Source organism: Phyllobates terribilis, unplaced genomic scaffold, assembly GCF_046119375.1.
Source record: "Phyllobates terribilis strain yellow unplaced genomic scaffold, ASM4611937v1 Scaffold_11__3_contigs__length_659146591, whole genome shotgun sequence".
NCBI lineage: Eukaryota > Metazoa > Chordata > Amphibia > Anura > Dendrobatidae > Phyllobates > Phyllobates terribilis.
The window spans coordinates 561752202-561769343 of record NW_027362771.1 but is presented as its reverse complement, the minus strand read 5'-3'; the positions used below and the strand labels follow the sequence as shown (position 1 = coordinate 561769343).

Below are 17142 nucleotides of genomic sequence, written 5' to 3'. Positions count from 1 at the left end.
CATTGCGGGCAGATCAGCTGGGGCTCTCCTGCTCCAAGCGAATACCATCAATACAATGCTGTGGGGCGCAAGACTTCCTTTCCAAACTGGTAGGAGCTAACACTGTCATGTGCATACCATGGATTAAGTCTCCTCAGAGACCAATAAAAATTGCTGATGCTGACGGTATTTCAAGTCATCATGGCGGGGTATTGGGAAAAGTTTTCAATTAGCAATAATGACGCCTCGGTTAAACCTCATAGGCAACGATACTGCCATTGGGCAAAGTTAAAGTAACTCAGGTGACCAAGAAATCTCAACTTTCAGGAAGAGCTCTTTTAAGCCAAAGTGAGTTCCTAATAAACACTGACCTTCGTCCGCTGCCACAAAGCATCCTGGGAGTTGCAGTCTGAGGGCTCAGGGCAGAGGACATTTTCGGACATTGCGGGCAGATCAGCTCGCTTTCTCCTACTCCAAGCGAAAACCATCAATACGATGTTGTGGGGCTCAAGATTCCCTTTCCCCACTGGGAGAAGCTAACACTCTGTCATTTGCATACCATGGATAAAGTCTCCTGAAAGACCAACAAAAATTGCTGATGCTGACTGTATTTCAAGTCATCATGGCGAGATATTGGGAAAAGTTTTCAATTAGCAATAATCACGCCTCGGTTAAACCTCATAGGCTACAATACTACCACTGCGCAAAGTTAAAATAACTCAGGTGACCAAGAAATCCCGGCTTCCAGGAAGAGCTCGTTTAAGCCATGGTGAGTTTCAAATGACCACTGATCTTCCCCAGCTGCCGCAAGGCATCTTGGAAGTTGCAGTATGAGGGCTCAGGGAAGAGGTAATTTTTGGCCAATGCGGGCAGATCAGCTGGCGCTCTCTTGCTCCAAGCAAAAACCATGAATACGATGCAGTGTGGCACAACATTTCCTTTCCCCAACTGGGAGGAGCTAACACTCTGTCATTTTGCATACCATGGATTAAGTTTCCAGAGAGGCCAACAAAAATTGCTGATGCTGACTGTTTTCATAATCATCATGGTGGGGTATTGGGAAAAGTTTTCAATTAGCAATAATCACACCTCGGTTAAACCTCATGTGCTACGATACTGCCACTGCGCAAAGTTAAAGTAACACAGGTGACCAAGAAATCCCCGCTTCCAGGAAGTGTTTGTTTAAGCCATTGTGAGTTCCAAATGACCACGGCCCTTCCCCCGCTGCTGCAAAGCATCCTGGGAGTTGCAGTCTGAGGGCTCAGGGAAGAGGTCATTTTTGGACATTTCGGGCAGATCAGCTCGCTCTCTCCTGCTCCAAGCGAATATCATCAATAGGATGCTGTGGGGCACAAGATTTCCTTTCCCAATTGGGAGGAGCTAACACTCTGTCATTTGCATACCATGGATTAAGTCTCCTGAGAGACCAAGAAAAATTGCCGATGCTGACCGTATTTCAAGTCATCATGGAAGGGTTTTGGGAAAAGTTTTTAATTAACAATAATCACGCCTCAGTAACACCTCATAGCTTACGATGCTGCCACTGCACAAAATTAGAGCAACGCAGATGACCAAGAAATCCAGGCTTCCAGGAAGAGCTTATTTAAGCCATGGTGAGTTCCAAATGACCACTGATCTCCCACCGCTGCCGCAAGGCATCTTGGGGGTTGCAGTCTGAGGGTTCAGGGAAGAGGTTATTTTTGGCCATTGCGGGCAGATCAGCTGGCTCTTTCCTGTTCCAAGCGAAAATCAGCAATACGACGCTGTGGGGCGCAAGATTTCCTTTCCCAACTGAGAGGAGCTAACACTCTGTCATTTGCATACCATGGATTAAATCTCCTGAGAGACCAAAAAAATTGCCGATGCTGACTGTATTTCAAATCATCATGGCGGGGTATTGGGAAAAGTTTTCAATTAGCAATAATCACGCCTCGGTTAAACCTCATGGGCTAAGATACTGCTGTGGCACCCTGCTATTCACAGGTACCACAGGACCTGGAGCTCGGAGTGGTAGAACCTGCTGCAGATACGTCCACTGAAGACTGGGACACAAGTTGGCAAGAGCAGTACAGGAATGTACAGGCCTGTGTCGAAGACAGTCTAAACAGAGTAAGGGAAAGACAGGAAGAGCAGTATAACAAACATGCACCAGCAGAACCCTTGGCACCTGCAGAGATAGTGCTAAAGCGGAAAAGAAGAGGTCACAAGCTCTATGACCAGTGGGAAAGAGAGCCCTACACTGTGCTGAACTCCAGATTTGACAACAGTAAAACCTGCCTGATTAGTAAGGATGGAGGTAAGACAACCGCAACAGTCTCAAGAGACCACTTGAGGGTGTGCCCAGGTCTACTGAAGACAACGGAGGAAGAAGTACCTCCTATAGCACCGGAAGAACCCAAGGAAGACGTGCTTCACACAGTTCTAGGAGCTTTCCCTGCGGACTGGCCTCAACTTGATGGAGCAGTTATTATACCAGTAATACACTTCTATCAACCACAAGAAGAAACTGTGAGCACCCTAGAGGAACCTGCTCAGGAACAGGGAGAGTCCCCAGTCAGAGGAGGATCACCCGTTGAAGCAGAGCCTGAAGGCCCAGTAATCAGTGCACTTGCCAGTCCCATAGAGAGATTGAGGCAGTTTTATAATCTACCAGCACGTACACCTGATAGGTTAGCAGAGAGTGCATGCACAGACAACAGTATCACCCCAGTGCTACGAAGGTCCACACGCAGCACACAAGGCCAAATCCCTGCCAGGTTTAGGGATTAAAATACAAAATGCCTAAAGTATAAAAACCCTGAAAAAGGAGCAACTCGTAGCAAGGTGGCAGACAATCCGCTGAAAAGACCCCACGCACCCTCAGTTCTGCAAATGTTCCCCAGAGCTTGAAACACACCACTATATTGATATTTACCACTCTCATATCGTGTTTAACTAACCCCGTTGGGTATTGCCTTTTGTTTAACGTGTAAACTGAAATTAATGTGTGCCTGTAGTTACCCGTCAGGGTACATAGACTTGTAGGCTGAGGACTGTGAGCAGCCAAAACCTGTCCTTGTTGATAGTTTCACTCATCAAAAGTGCCCCCATTATTTGAACACTGAACAAAAACCCGTTTGGAGTGACCGAAGACGTGGTCCAACACCTGGATCACTTATGCCCTGTAGCCACACCCAGGGCCTACGTTGAGGCTTTTCAGGCGGGTCCCTCATGTTACTCATTTTACGCTTTCTTCGGTGAATTGGACACCGGGTTTCGGGACTTACTGTAACTTTATTATTGTTATTATAATTATTTTTATTGTTGTAAAGTGTTACAAAATGCTTCAGTCCAGGAGTACTGAATTGTACTAGGGGGGAATGTGGCACCCTGCTGTTCACAGGTACCACAGGACCCAAAAGGGTGCATGGATGGACTTCTCAACAAGAGGCCCTCATTACAAACAAACACCTCCACCCTTCCACCTCATACCACCAGAGGGAGCCCTGTTAGGGATATATGTATGGAGGGTGGAGTCAGGCAGTTTAATTGGAGGAGAGCGTGCTGGCGCTTAGACCAGTGAAGAAGCAGCATGTCTGCTGCTGGATTGAGGGCCCCTAGTGTGGCTGGAGGCAGTAAGGAGAGGAGAGAGGCATTGAGGGGGCAGAGGAGCATCATAGGCTCACCCCAAGACACAAACCGGACACCAGGTCCGCGACTACAGGGTCCTCTATACCCAGTAGGGACAACCGGCATACCAGGAGGCTTCCAGACCCCTGGTCATCCTGAAGCTACAAGCAGAACAAGACTAGGAACCACGAAGGCCCCGGCGTCCAGGGATAGTGGTTGCCAAAGAAAGGTCCTACTACCAAGTGGTCAGGTGAGAGAGCAACACAACACAGAAGCTAGGCCAAGTTCCAGGCTGGCTAGAAGCTTAGAGAGAGGGAGAAACGGATCAGGAGGCCTTATACCCGCTCACTGGGGAGAAGTCCTGAAGTGCATCCTTCCTAGCAAGTACCCTGGACCATACCTGCCGTTACTCCAGTAAATGTACTGAAGCGAACCCCCTGTGTGAGTGTCCGTCATTCCCCTCGACCTGGCCATCTTTCATCTGCATCCCTTCCATCAACTCTGCCCCGGGGTTCCGCTCCGCCTGTGGAGAGCAGAAACATCCCAGCTGCCATTTCATCACCCCCCGGAGGTCTGCAGCAGCGCCTTTAACCATTACCGGAAACCACAGGTGGCGTCACGAAACAAACTATACACTAAAAACCCCTTTTTCAAGAGAGACCCCAGAGTATGGTCCTGGGAGCCGACTGCCGTGACATCCTAACCAAGGTAAAAGGCCCGTGTACCGAGTCCCCTATATCCCCCTGGGTGACACATCTCTCTTCCTGGCGTCACGAACAGGATTTCGTGCCAGTTCCCACCGGGTACTGTGTGCCGTATTGAACTGTGTTTTAACTGTGGTGAACATCGCCGCCATTACCGCGTCGCCGCGCGGGAAGAAGAGGGGCGTAACCGCGGGAACCAGAGAGGCGTGACTGTTGGAAGCGCGCAAAACTCAAGCCCCGCCTCGCGCTCTGACGCAGCTCCAGGAAGCATCAGGTCCTGGAAGGAGACAGTCGTCTGCGGAGCTGCAGCCTACCCGATCAAAATTAAAGGAGGTAGGCTACGGTTCACTAGGGGGGCGCAACCATGGCCGACAACCAACAAAATGCCGGAGCACCGGTTAACTCAACTCGCACCCGGCGCTGCTCAGCCCGGAGCAGCCGTCCCAACAGCAGGGGCCGCGATTCCCGCTGTAAGGGGGAAGACCGGGTGTAAGTGCTTTCAGAGCAAGGGATTCGGAACTGCCGGGGCCGTACCTCTTGTTGCAGGGGGAAGACAGACTGCAAGCAGAGGAGTCATGTGACAGGGAAGCAGGGGGTGTGTCGAGAGAGAAAGCTGGGAGGTCAGGTGACAGAAAGACTCCTGGTGTGACGAGAGAGAGGGAGAGACTAAGACGTTTGCGCGAGAAAGGCGGAGCTGAGTCCTGCGGAGCAGAGCAGTGTGAGAGGGTCCAGGCTCCTGGCTACAGGACTTGGAGCAAGGGATCCGAGTGCAGTGGACCAGATGAGTCAAGCTGAATGTAGGGAGAAGAGACGCAGGGTCTGTGGAGCTGAGCATGTGAGGTGCCGTGTTATGGACTAGGGGCTCAGCGGGTAAAACCGGAGACCGCCCGCTGCCGCCAGAAGATGGAGCATTATTTGAGCGTGAAGCCTGAAGACAGCGTCACCAGCATCAGCTGGCAACTGCCTTGTAGAGGACTCAAGTCAGCTAAGTGAAAAAACTGTCGTTTGTTACAGGTTTGACTCTGCTACATCTAGTTAAACTGTAAACTGTCAGTTACAGACTATTATCTGCTATTTCCCTATATTTTCTCCTGTTACTCCCTGCATGGAGATTCATCTTGTTATCATAAACTTTCCCTGTTTATTAACCCTGTATTGACTGCTCTGTGCTTCTGTGTCACTGCATCTAAAGTACCTGCTTTATACCGGCCCTGCCATACATCCCCGGAGCAAAATGGCTTCCCCAGTATGATGGCAAGCCAGACACCCTGTCTGGATTGAAGAGAAAGATATGCAGTGTATTGGACATGTATTCAATGACTGGTAAACAGAGAGCCGCTGTTGTGCTGGGACAATTGACTGGTGCCGCAGAGCGGGAAGTTGAAACCTGGCCAGCTGCAGACCAGGAATCAGTATGCGTTATCTTTAAGAGACCGCAAACTGTCTTTGAAAACCACACTGAGATAGATCTCCGGATGAGGTTCTACCACTGTACCAGAAACCTGAGGACAGTATCCGGGACTATGCCTGGTGCTTACAGGAAGCCCTGCGGGCCCTGAAACAGGTTAGTCCAGCCAGCATGCATGGTGAGGACAAAATGCTGACAGAACAGTTCATCCGGGGGTTGAGGTATCAGGAAGAGAGCAGAACCGTACGGTGGTGGGCCTTAGATTATCCAAATGCCACCGTTGACGCCCTGAAGGAAATGGCTATTAAGGGTCTGCAGCCCCTGGAACCATCAGATACTGCTATCCAGCGTTATCAGGGTGGGGCCACCCCAGTGCCCGCAGCACCCATTGCTCCTTCATTAACGGCTGAAACAAAAATGCAAACAGTGCCCCCTAGCGAGCTGGACAGCCTGCCCTCTGAAGTGCGTCAGTTAAGTAAAACCCTGGCCACTGTCCTGAGCACCCTGCAGCTACAGACGGAGCCCGAGCCGGAAGGAAGGATCCTACTCGCCGACTGTCCTGAAGATGTCCCCTACATGAGGAGAAGAAGGAGGACAATGCCACCTCGTGGGAGGACCAACGCCCTCCAGGAGACTTCATCTGCTACCGTTGCCACAAGGCAGGCCACACCGCGTGGAACTGTCCTTTAAACGGGCAAATCCTGGGGCCAAGGGCCGACACCCAGGAGTAGATCAACCAGGCCCATCCAGCTGGTATGACCGGTTAGTAGGAGGAAGGCATTTCCTGTCCATCATGCTGGACTGCATAGCAACACCTGCATTACTGGATACCGGCTCACAGGTAACCATCATACCTGATGTCCTCTACAAAAGGTACTGGTCCATAGATGAACTCCACCCGCCATCCTCGAACCTCTCTGTGTATGCCTCTAACGGCCTTCCTCTTAACCTAGTAGGTTTAAGGACGTGACAGTGAAGGTGGGGAGAGTGGAACTAAAAGACCAAGGACTAATTGTCATAGAATCTAACCCTGGTGATACCAATCCATATATGATACTTGGTACAAATATTGTTGGTAACTGTTTGGGAGAAGTGTTGTTTTTACTCCAACAGATTGCTGACACTGCAAAACCAAGGGAGAGGAAGGTGCTCCAGAAAGAAATTCGAGCCCTCCTGTACCAGCAACAGGTAAAGCTAACAGGTGCTGAGATTGGTAATGTACGGGTGACAGACCCGATACCCATTGTGATTCCCCCAATGAGTGAAATGCTGATTTGGTGTAGGGCAGCAATCGGTCTCAAGGGACAGAACTACCAGGCAGTAGTGGAGCCCATCAGTTCAGAACACAGACCTACACTCCAAACTGCTAGAGGGGTAGTTGATGTACGCAATGGAAGGGTACCTGTACGTCTCTTAAATTGTGGGGAGGAGGAAGTTAAATTGCAATGATATGCCACTGTTACCTGACTGTATACTGTGAATGATGATGCCATACACACAGTGGAATCCTTGACCCCACCAGACACAGTGGAGGACAATGACTCCGAAGCTCAGCTGTAGGATTGGTGTCAACAGCTCCATGTTGGGACTGATGCCACCCCTGTCCATCAGAAACACTGTGTTTACATAGTGGCTCAGGAATATGAACAGGTGTTTAGTAAACACCCACTTGATTTTTGAAGGGTTAAAGGGGTATAACACCACATACCCACCGGGAACCATCCACCCATTAAGGAGCGTTACAGACGCGTACCACCAGCTCCTTACCAAAAAGCCAAAGAAATGTTGCATGACATGAAAAAGGCAGGGGTAGTAAGGGATAGCTGTAGCCCCTGGGCAACTCCCCTGGTCCTGGTCAGAAAGAAGGACGGTAGCATGAGGATGTGTGTAGATTATAGACAAATTAATCGAATAACACATAAAGATGCATACCCTTTGCCCCGTATAGAGGAATCCCTGGCTGCACTAAAATCTGCCAATTACTTCTCTACATTGGATCTCACTAGTAGGTACTGGCAAGTCTCTGAGGAAGACCGGGAGAAGACAGCCTTCACCACCCCGATGGGATTATGCGAGTTCAACAGTATGCCGTTTGGGCTCTGCAACGCCCCTGGAACATTCCAGAGGCTGATGGAGTGTTGCTTAGGACACCGGAACTTGGAGACAATGCTGCTGTACCTGGATGACATTATCGTGTACTCGAGGATGTATGAAGACCATCTGAAGCACCTGGTGGATGTACTTGAAGCATTGTCCCGGTATGGGATGAAACTAAAACCTTCCAAGTGTCACCTGCTCAAACAGAAGGTTCAGTATCTGGGACACGTAGTCAGCTCAGAGGGAGTAGCACCAGACCCGGAGAAGGTCACTGCCATCCAGAAGAGGCCTGTACCGAGAAACATCAAGGAAGTATGTCAGTTTCTGGGACTGGTCGGGTACTACAGGAGGTTCATAAAGGATTACACCAAAAAGGCTGCACCTTTACAAGATCTCCTGGTAGGACAGTCCAAGAGAGGTAAAAATCCCCCATTCCAATGGGGTAAGGAACAGGCTGAATCCTTTGCAGTAATGAAGGAAGTCCTAACTGGTGAAGAAATCCTGGCTTACCCTGACTACAGCCAGCCTTTCCTGTTGTACACCGACGCCAGCAACGAGGGACTGGGAGCTGTATTGTCCCAGAAGCAAAATGGCAGAGAAAAGGTAATTGCTTATGCCAGTCGGAAGCTTCGCCCTACTGAGAGGAACCCGGATAATTACAGTTACTTCATGCTGGAGTTCATGGCCTTGGTCTGGGCTATCACTGAAAGATTCAAGCATTACCTAGCCTCAACTAAATTCACAGCCTTTACCGACAATAATCCCTTGACACACCTGGAGACAGCCAGGTTGGGAGCCATGGAACAGTGTTGGGTGGCCAGACTGTCGAATTATCAGTTCACAATCAAGTACTGGGCGGGTCACAAGAATACCAATGCTGATGCCTTGTCAAGAATGCCCCAACAGTCGGACACCGAGGATGAAGTGGATGATCTCGAAGAAATTGAACTACCTGCTTTCAACAGAAATGGAATGGTCCACAAGCAGCACTCCTCCAGAAGATGTCATGGTAGGACGCCAAACCCTCTGCCTCATCACAGCTGGAAGGAGACCCAGGACAGTGACCCGGTTGTCAGCCTCATCAAAATACTGATAACCCAAGAAGGTTCTCACCTGGAGAAGGATGCTCCCCCACAAACCAAGCACCTGTGGAATGAGAGAAGCCAGCTGTTCATCTGCAGAGAGAAGCTGTGCAGAAAGTATGTCAACCACAAGACCCATGAAATGGTGTGGCAGATTGTTGTACCAGGACAGATATCCAGATGGTGTTAGAGGCCTACTACGATCAAGCCGGTCACTTTGGCTGGAAGAAGCTGGAAACCTTGCTGAAAGACCGGTTCTATTTGGTTGAAATGCGGAGTTCCATAGAAAGGTGGTGCCGGAATTGTAGACCCTGTAGCCTCAGAAGGAAAGACTACGGCAGCCAGAAAGCACCCTTGCAGTCCATCAAAACAACCCAACCCCTGGAGATTGTCGCTCTGGATCACGTCAAACTGTCACCCAGCAGATCAGGCTACTCCTATGCCCTGACCATGGTAGATCACTATTCCCGGTTCCTGGTGGTAGCCCCTGTCAGCAAGAACGTTCCAAGCCTACTTCTGCAGACCCCATGGATATCCGGAAAAGGTGCTCACAGATCAAGGCCCTGCTTTTGAAGCTGAGCTATTCAATGAATTCTGTCACCTGTATGGATGCAAGAAGATCCGGACTACGCTATATCATCCGCAAACCAATGGTATGTACGAGAAAATGAACAACATCGTTATAGACCTGTTGAAAACCCTGCCTGTTGAAGAAAGGAACCAGTGGCCAGAAAAGCTACCTGACCTAGTGGACCTGTATAACCACATACCCATGAGTTCTATTAATTGTACCCCAGCGTACCTTATGAGAGCAAGACCTGGAAAATTGCCCATGGACCTGGAGCTTGGAGTAGTAGAACCTGCTGCAGATACGTCCACTGAAGACTGGGACACAAGTCGGCAAGAGCAGCATAGGAAGGTACAGGCCTGTGTCGAAGACAATCTAAACAGAGAAAGGGAAAGACTGGAAGAGCAGTATAACAAACATGCACCAGCAGAACCCTTGGCACCTGGAGAGATAGTGCTACAGCGGGAAAGAATAGGTCACAAGTAGAGATGAGCGTTGTTCTACTCGAACTGTTCGCCAATCTCAAATTCGAGCTGTTTTGGGCGGTGTTCGAGCCGGTCGGCGAACACGAACAATTTGAGAAAAATTCGGCTGTTCGAGGTTATGTTCGATAACTGTTCGTGCACCAAAATCATAACTGGATTTTTTCTCAGTAATGATGAAAATTAATGTTAATACGCAGTTTGAGTGTACAGCGGGGCGGGGGGAGGGGCAGGGGATGGATCTCTGCAGGAACAATGAAGATCTCCATTTTTTTTTCTCTTTCCCGCATTTGCAGTGGGGAGGTGCAATCTGTCAGCCTATCAGCAGCGCACACACGGAGCGAAGTGCTTTTTTTCACACAAGCAAGGGCATGTGTGATTGGCAGTGTATGTCACATGTCCTTGCCCTATAAGACCAAGCCATTTTCCCCGTCGCCACCATTTTCTCACTGCTGCAGCTGCGTGTTAGACGGCACCGCTGTTGCTGTGTGCGCTATACCTTGTTAATTTCAAGCCAATTTTCGCACAAATATACAGATAGCTTGGGAGTAGGGAATAGTTGTGATTGCAGTCCTTTTAAGGACTAGGTTACAGCATTTCCTACGACTTTTATCAGGCAGGTCTGTGCTCTTAAATAGATAGATTGTGGGAGTAAAGACTAATTGTAATTGGAGTCCTTTTCAGGACTAGGTTACATCAGTTCCTATCAGTTTTTGCCAGGCAGGTCTGTGCCAGTGCTGTGCAAGTTTTTTTCACAGCATTTGGCTGAATCTAGCAAAGCTAATCCTTTTTGGCCTATTGCAGAGTGTGTTAGTCAGTGGAGTAGCCTATCTGTGTTGCAAGATATACCACCTGTGTATAGAATACCAATTTTTTTACTGCACCTAGTGAAGTAAAATCTTTTGGGCATAGCATCATTCTATTAGTCCATCTATACTGACCTCCATCAGGTTGCAAACTGAATACAATTTTTTTCTGCATCTAGCTCTGAAAAAATATTTGGGCTTCTAGCAGTGTGTGGGACTTGGTCTATTAGTCCATCTATACTGACCTCCATCAGGTTGCAAATTAAAAATAATTTTTTTCTTCATTTAGCTCTGAAAAAATATTTGGGCTTCTGGCAGTGTGTGGGACTTGTTCTATTAGTCCTTCTATACTGACCTCCAGCAGGTTGCAAATTGAATATAATTTTTTTCTGCATCTAGCTCTGAAAAAATATTTGGGCTTCTAGCGGTGTGTGGGACTTGGTCTATTAGTCCATCTATACTGACCTCCATCAGGTTGCAAATTAAAAATAATTTTTTTCTGCATCTAGCTCTGAAAAAATATTTGGGCTTCTAGCAGTGTGTGGGACTTGGTCTACTAGTCCATCTATACTGACCTCCATCAGGTTGCAAATTAAAAATAATTTTTTTCTGCATCTAGCTCTGAAAAAATATTTGGGCTTCTAGCAGTGTGTGGGACTTGGTCTATTAGTCCATCTATACTGACCTCCATCAGGTTGCAAATTGAATAAAAAAAATTTCTGCATCTAGCTCTGAAAAAATATTTGGGCTTCTAGCGGTGTGTGGGACTTGGTCTATTAGTCCATGTATACTGACCTCCATCAGGTTGCAAATTAAAAATAATTTTTTTCTGCATCTAGCTCTGAAAAAATATTTGGGCTTCTAGCAGTGTGTGGGACTTGGTCTATTAGTCCATCTATACTGACCTCCATCAGGTTGCAAATTAAAAATAATTTTTTTCTTCATTTAGCTCTGAAAAAAATATTTGGGCTTCTAGCAGTGTGTGGGACTTGTTCTATTAGTCCTTCTATACTGACCTCCAGCAGGTTGCAAATTGAATATAATTTTTTTCTACATCTAGCTCTGAAAAAATATTTGGGCTTCTAGCGGTGTGTGGGACTTGGTCTATTAGTCCATCTATACTGACCTCCATCAGGTTGCAAATTAAAAATAATTTTTTTCTGCATCTAGCTCTGAAAAAATATTTGGGCTTCTAGCGGTGTGTGGGACTTGGTCTATTAGTCCATCTATACTGACCTCCATCAGGTTGCAAATTAAAAATAATTTTTTTCTGCATCTAGCTCTGAAAAAATATTTGGGCTTCTAGCAGTGTGTGGGACTTGGTCTATTAGTCCAGCTATACTGACCTCCATCAGGTTGCAAATTGAATAAAAAAATTTTCTGCATCTAGCTCTGAAAAAATATTTGGGCTTCTAGCGGTGTGTGGGACTTGGTCTATTAGTCCATCTATACTGACCTCCATCAGGTTGCAAATTAAAAATAATTTTTTTCTGCATCTAACCCAGCCAATAGTTTTGGCCTAATACCACAGTTTGGCCACTCAGCTCTGCTCGGTTACCATCCATTGTTTTTTTGTGCAAACAACTCCAGAGTTGTGAATTAGTTAACCACCAAAATGAGTGGAAAAAGGCCTGCTGCTGGTGGAAAGGGGAATAGGCGTGTTGGGAAGGGGAAAAAAGGTTGTGTCCGTGGGGTAGGTGCAGAAGAAAGACCATCTTCCAGCCAAACTAAAATGTCTACTTCTTTTAGCGGACAATGTGATAAGATCCCTTTCTTACGGCCACGCCAATCGCTACAAATTCCAGATGAGGCACAAAAACAGCAGGTGCTTCAACGGATATCAAGTGCTCCTTTAAGTGGGCTCTCCTCCACATCAACTTCAACATCACAAATACTCCAGTCCTCAAAGGTGTCACCCAAATCGCACTTGCTTCCTCACAGCTCCCAAATCTCCAGCTGCCCGTCTGAGTATGAGGTAGAACAGATGGTTGAGTCTGCAGAGCTGTTTACTCATACTATAGCCTGGGAATCAGAGGTCGACTCCAGCGCTTCTGTGAATCCAGACGAGGAAATGATCTGCACTGATGCCCAGAATCTTTATGAGTCGGATCCAGGACCAGACGCAGAAGGTTCTGACCATAATGTAGACCCTCATTCCCAAACTGTAACTCCTGTTGGTGGAGACAATGAGGAAGACGATGATAAGACTCAAATACCTGATTGGAGCGACAACTTTAGTTTTTTGTCAGGGCAGGAACAGGTTGGCTCTGAGGACGATGGGTGTGATAACGCACAGGGTGATGATGATGAGGTCGGAGATCCCACTTACTGTCAACCCACAGTCAGCCAAGAGATGAGGTCAGCAGAGGAGGTGGAGGAAGATGCTAGTGACGACAAGGTCAGGTTGCGCCTTCCTGGACAGAGACGTAGTACTGGAAGCACGTCAACAACTGCATCCTCAAACACAACTCTGCCTCTCACCACAAGTCGTGGTGGCTCTTCAGGTCGCATGGGTGCTAAGCCTTGCATAGCCTGGGCATTTTTTCAGATCGATAAAGATGACCCAACTCGTGTTATCTGTAACATTTGTCAGCAAAAGCTAAGTAGAGGCCAAAAAATACATAGTTTGAGTACTTCATGCATGAACCGGCACATGGACATGAAGCATAAGTTGCAGTGGGAAGCTCAGTGTGCTACAATGCGGTCTAGCCGGCCGGGCCAACCACCGTCTGCCATATCTTGTGCATCCGCGGCCTCTTCATCCTCTGTGACTGGGGGGACAGCAGTCACACCTGTTTTGGGGCGCAGACCTGCCACCTCTTTACCCGCAACAGCCAGCGTGATTGGCAGGTCATCATTTTCTTTGGAGGTGGTAACACCAGCTGGTGTTGAGCGCTGTCCGACATCGATAGCACCACCTTTGGATCAAGGCAACCTAACATGTCCGCCTGCATCTTCCTCACAGACCGGCAGTTTGCCGGGGACACCCTTATCAACCCCGTCTAAGCACAATAGCCAGCCCTCGGTCCCTCAGATGTGGACAAGTAAAAGACCATTTCCTCCTAGCCATGAGAAAGCTAAGAGGTTGAATTTCACCATCTGCAAGCTCTTGGCTACAGAAATGCTGCCTTTCCGCCTGGTGGACACAGAGGATTTTCGAGACCTTATGTCCGTCGCAGTGCCCCAGTACCAGATGCCCAGTCGGCACTACTTCTCAAAGAAAGGTGTGCCTGCGCTCCACCAGCATGTCGCACACAACATCACCGCTTCTTTGAGAAACTCTGTGTGTGACAGGGTGCATTTCACCACAGACACTTGGACGAGTAGGCATGGACAGGGGCGTTACATGTCGCTGACTGGGCACTGGGTAACTATGGTGACAGCAGGACAAGGGGCTGCTGTCCAAGTCTTGCCGTCCCCACGAGTTGTGCGTCAATCCTCTTTATGTCATTTTTCCTCCACTGCTTCTGCCTCCTCAACCTCCTCTCGGTCTTCCACCTGCACCCAAAGCCTGTCTGGTCATGCCACAAGCTTTCTACCTGCGCAGAAGGGATCCTGCACACCTCCTTACTATGCTGGCAGTAGGGCTCAACGTCATCAGGCGGTTTTTACATTGAAATGTCTGGTAAATGTGAGTCACACAGCTGAGGAGTTGTGGTCAGCTCTGGAGAACCAATTTCATGAATGGTTGTCTCCACTGGACCTGAAACCAGGGAAGGCCGTGTGCGACAATGCTGCAAACCTGGGTGCGGCCCTTCGCCGGGGCAATGTCACACACGTGCCTTGTATGGCTCACGTGTTGAACCTGGTTGTCCAGCAATTTTTAGCCCACTATCCCAGACTAGATGGCCTTCTGCAGAGGGCACGGTCGCTGTGTGCTCACTTCCGCCGTTCGCATCCCGCAGCTCAGCGACGTACATCTCTACAGAAGTCGTTGGGCCTGCCACTTCACCGGCTAAAATGCGATGTGCCTACCCGGTGGAATTCAACTCTGCACATGTTGCAGCGACTGTGGCAGCACCGACAAGCCCTGGTGCAATACGTTCTGACGTATAGCCTGGGTCAACGAGATTCAGAGGTGGGGCAAATCACGCTGGAGGAGTGGTCTCAGATCAGGGACCTATGCACCCTTCTGCACAGTTTTGAAATGGCGACGAAGATGTTTAGTGCTGACGATGCCATTATCAGCATGACTATTCCGGTGATTTACATGCTGGAGCACATGTTAAACAGAATTCGGAGTCAGGTGGTGGCACAAGAGGAGGTGGAGGAAGTAGAGGAGGAGGAGTTGTATGCGGAAGGGCTAACATCTGCAAGGTCCAGACGGTCGGCAGCACCAAGGCGGCAGGCATGTGAGGGTGGGGGAGATGATTTTACCAGGGCGCATGGTAGCAGCCAAACTAGTGAGGAAGGTGCAGGAGCCCAGGAAGAAGTGGAGGACGAACTGATGGAAGACTCATCAGATGAGGGAGACCTTGATCACATTTCTGTTGTGCGAGGTTGGGGGGAGAGGACAGAGGAAGGAAGCATGATTGCTACCTCGCCACCAACACAACAGGGACTTGGTGCTCCTGGATGCGCAACACACATGAGTGCCTTCTTGCTGCACTACCTGCAACATGACCCTCGAATTGTGAGAATTAGAAATAATCCTGACTACTGGGTTGCCACACTGTTAGATCCCCGGTACAAAAGTAAATTTGCAGAAATTATTCCTGCCATAGAAAGGGATGCACGCATGCAGGAGTATCAGCAGAGACTGTTGCAGAATCTTACATGTGCTTTTCCACAAAATACCAGTGGTGCACGTAGTGAATCTCACAGTTCCAACTTGCCAACCGTGGGACCGTCAAGTGTTCAGCACTCAAACCGTAACAGAACCACAGTATCTGCTGGTAACATCAATTTTGCGGAATCATTTCACCACTTTTTTAGCCCATCCTTTGCAAGGCCACAGGAGACAAGAAGTCTGACACATAGTCAACGCCTAGAGACGATGGTACAGGAGTATCTCCAAGTAAACATTGAAGCCACGACTGTGTCACTGGACCCTTGCTCTTTTTGGGCTTCCAATCTGGATAAATGGCCGGAGCTAGCCACTTATGCCTTGGAGATCTTGTCATGCCCCGCAGCCAGCGTTCTGTCTGAACGTGTGTTCAGCGCTGCTGGTGGTGTGCTGACAGATAAGCGCACGCGGCTCTCCACTGATAATGTAGACAGACTCACGTTCATAAAGATGAACAAATCATGGATCCGAAACGACTTTTCTACCCCTGTGTCATCCTGGGGAGAGTAAAAGCTTGATGATTGGTTAAAATCACCCTACCAACCGTTTTAAGCTTTCAAATTACTAATCATGTTTATCTGTATCTTGACTGGAAAATAATTTGGGCTTTGTAGCAGTGTGCAGCACTGATCCTATTAGGCCATCTATAATAAGCTTCACCAGATTTAAAATTAAAAATAATTTTTAGCTGCATCTAGCCCGGAAAATAATTTTGGGGCTCCGAGATGCGCAAGACACATAAGTGCCTTCTTGCTGCACTACCTGCAGCATGACCCTCATATTGTCAGAATTCGAAGTAATCATGACTACTGGGTTGCCACACTCTTAGATCCCCCAAACTTTTCGATCAACCTTTTCATTTTAATAAAGACCAAAAAAATGGTCATTTTTGAAATTATAAGCATTAGCAGGTTGTTAGAAACTGAAATCAAACAGTTTTCAACTCAAAACTTTATTCTAGGTGATGTTACATTTTCACATAGGACCCCTTGTTCGAAAGGAGCTTCTGAACTCTCTCGTCCATTGAATTTGTCAGGTTTTGGATGGTTTCTGCTTCAATTGTTTTGCATGAGGACAGAATACCCTCCCAGAGCTGTTGCTTAGATGTGAACTGCCTCCCGCCATCATAGACACTCCTTTTAATGATGCTCCAAAGGTTCTGAATGGGGTAGAGGTCAGGGGAGCATGGGGGTCACACCATAAGTTTGTCCCCTTTTATGCCCATATCAGCCAGAGATGCAGATGTTTTATGTGCAGCATGAGATGGTGCATTATCATGCAGAAAAATGATCTTGCTGTGAAATACACGGTTCTTCTTCTTGAACCATGGCAGGAAGTGCTGTTTGAGAAAATCCACATACATTATGGAGTTCATCTTTAGCGCCTTCAGGGATCCTAAAGGGGCCGACAATCTCTCTCCCCATGATTCCAGCCCAAAACATTACTCCACCTCCTCCTTGTTGGCGCTGTAGCCGTGTTTGCGTGGGGTGTCCATCAACCAGCCATCCTCCACTCCATTCATCTGGACCATCGAGCGCTGCACGGCACTCATCCGTGAACAAAACAGTTTTGAAATCAGTCTTCATGTAATGTTTGGCCCACTGGAGCCGTTTCTGCTTGT

At 48.3% G+C, this 17142-nt stretch overlaps 5 non-coding genes across 5 annotated transcripts; all 5 read right to left on the bottom strand.

Moving 5' to 3' along the window:
- Positions 1 to 128: 128 nt before the first annotated feature.
- On the bottom strand, positions 129 to 269 carry LOC141167870 (U4 spliceosomal RNA). Its single transcript, XR_012251656.1, has one exon. It is a non-coding gene; the product is annotated as a U4 spliceosomal RNA (small nuclear RNA).
- Positions 270 to 549: 280 nt separating this feature from the next.
- Positions 550 to 690, bottom strand: LOC141168384 (U4 spliceosomal RNA). Its single transcript, XR_012252122.1, has one exon. It is a non-coding gene; the product is annotated as a U4 spliceosomal RNA (small nuclear RNA).
- Positions 691 to 972: 282 nt separating this feature from the next.
- On the bottom strand, positions 973 to 1113 carry LOC141167939 (U4 spliceosomal RNA). The gene has a single exon (XR_012251719.1). It is a non-coding gene; the product is annotated as a U4 spliceosomal RNA (small nuclear RNA).
- Positions 1114 to 1393: 280 nt separating this feature from the next.
- LOC141167983 (U4 spliceosomal RNA) lies at positions 1394 to 1534 on the bottom strand. The gene has a single exon (XR_012251756.1). It is a non-coding gene; the product is annotated as a U4 spliceosomal RNA (small nuclear RNA).
- Positions 1535 to 1814: 280 nt separating this feature from the next.
- LOC141167947 (U4 spliceosomal RNA) lies at positions 1815 to 1954 on the bottom strand. Its single transcript, XR_012251727.1, has one exon. It is a non-coding gene; the product is annotated as a U4 spliceosomal RNA (small nuclear RNA).
- Between the last annotated feature and the right edge of the window lie 15188 nt (positions 1955 to 17142).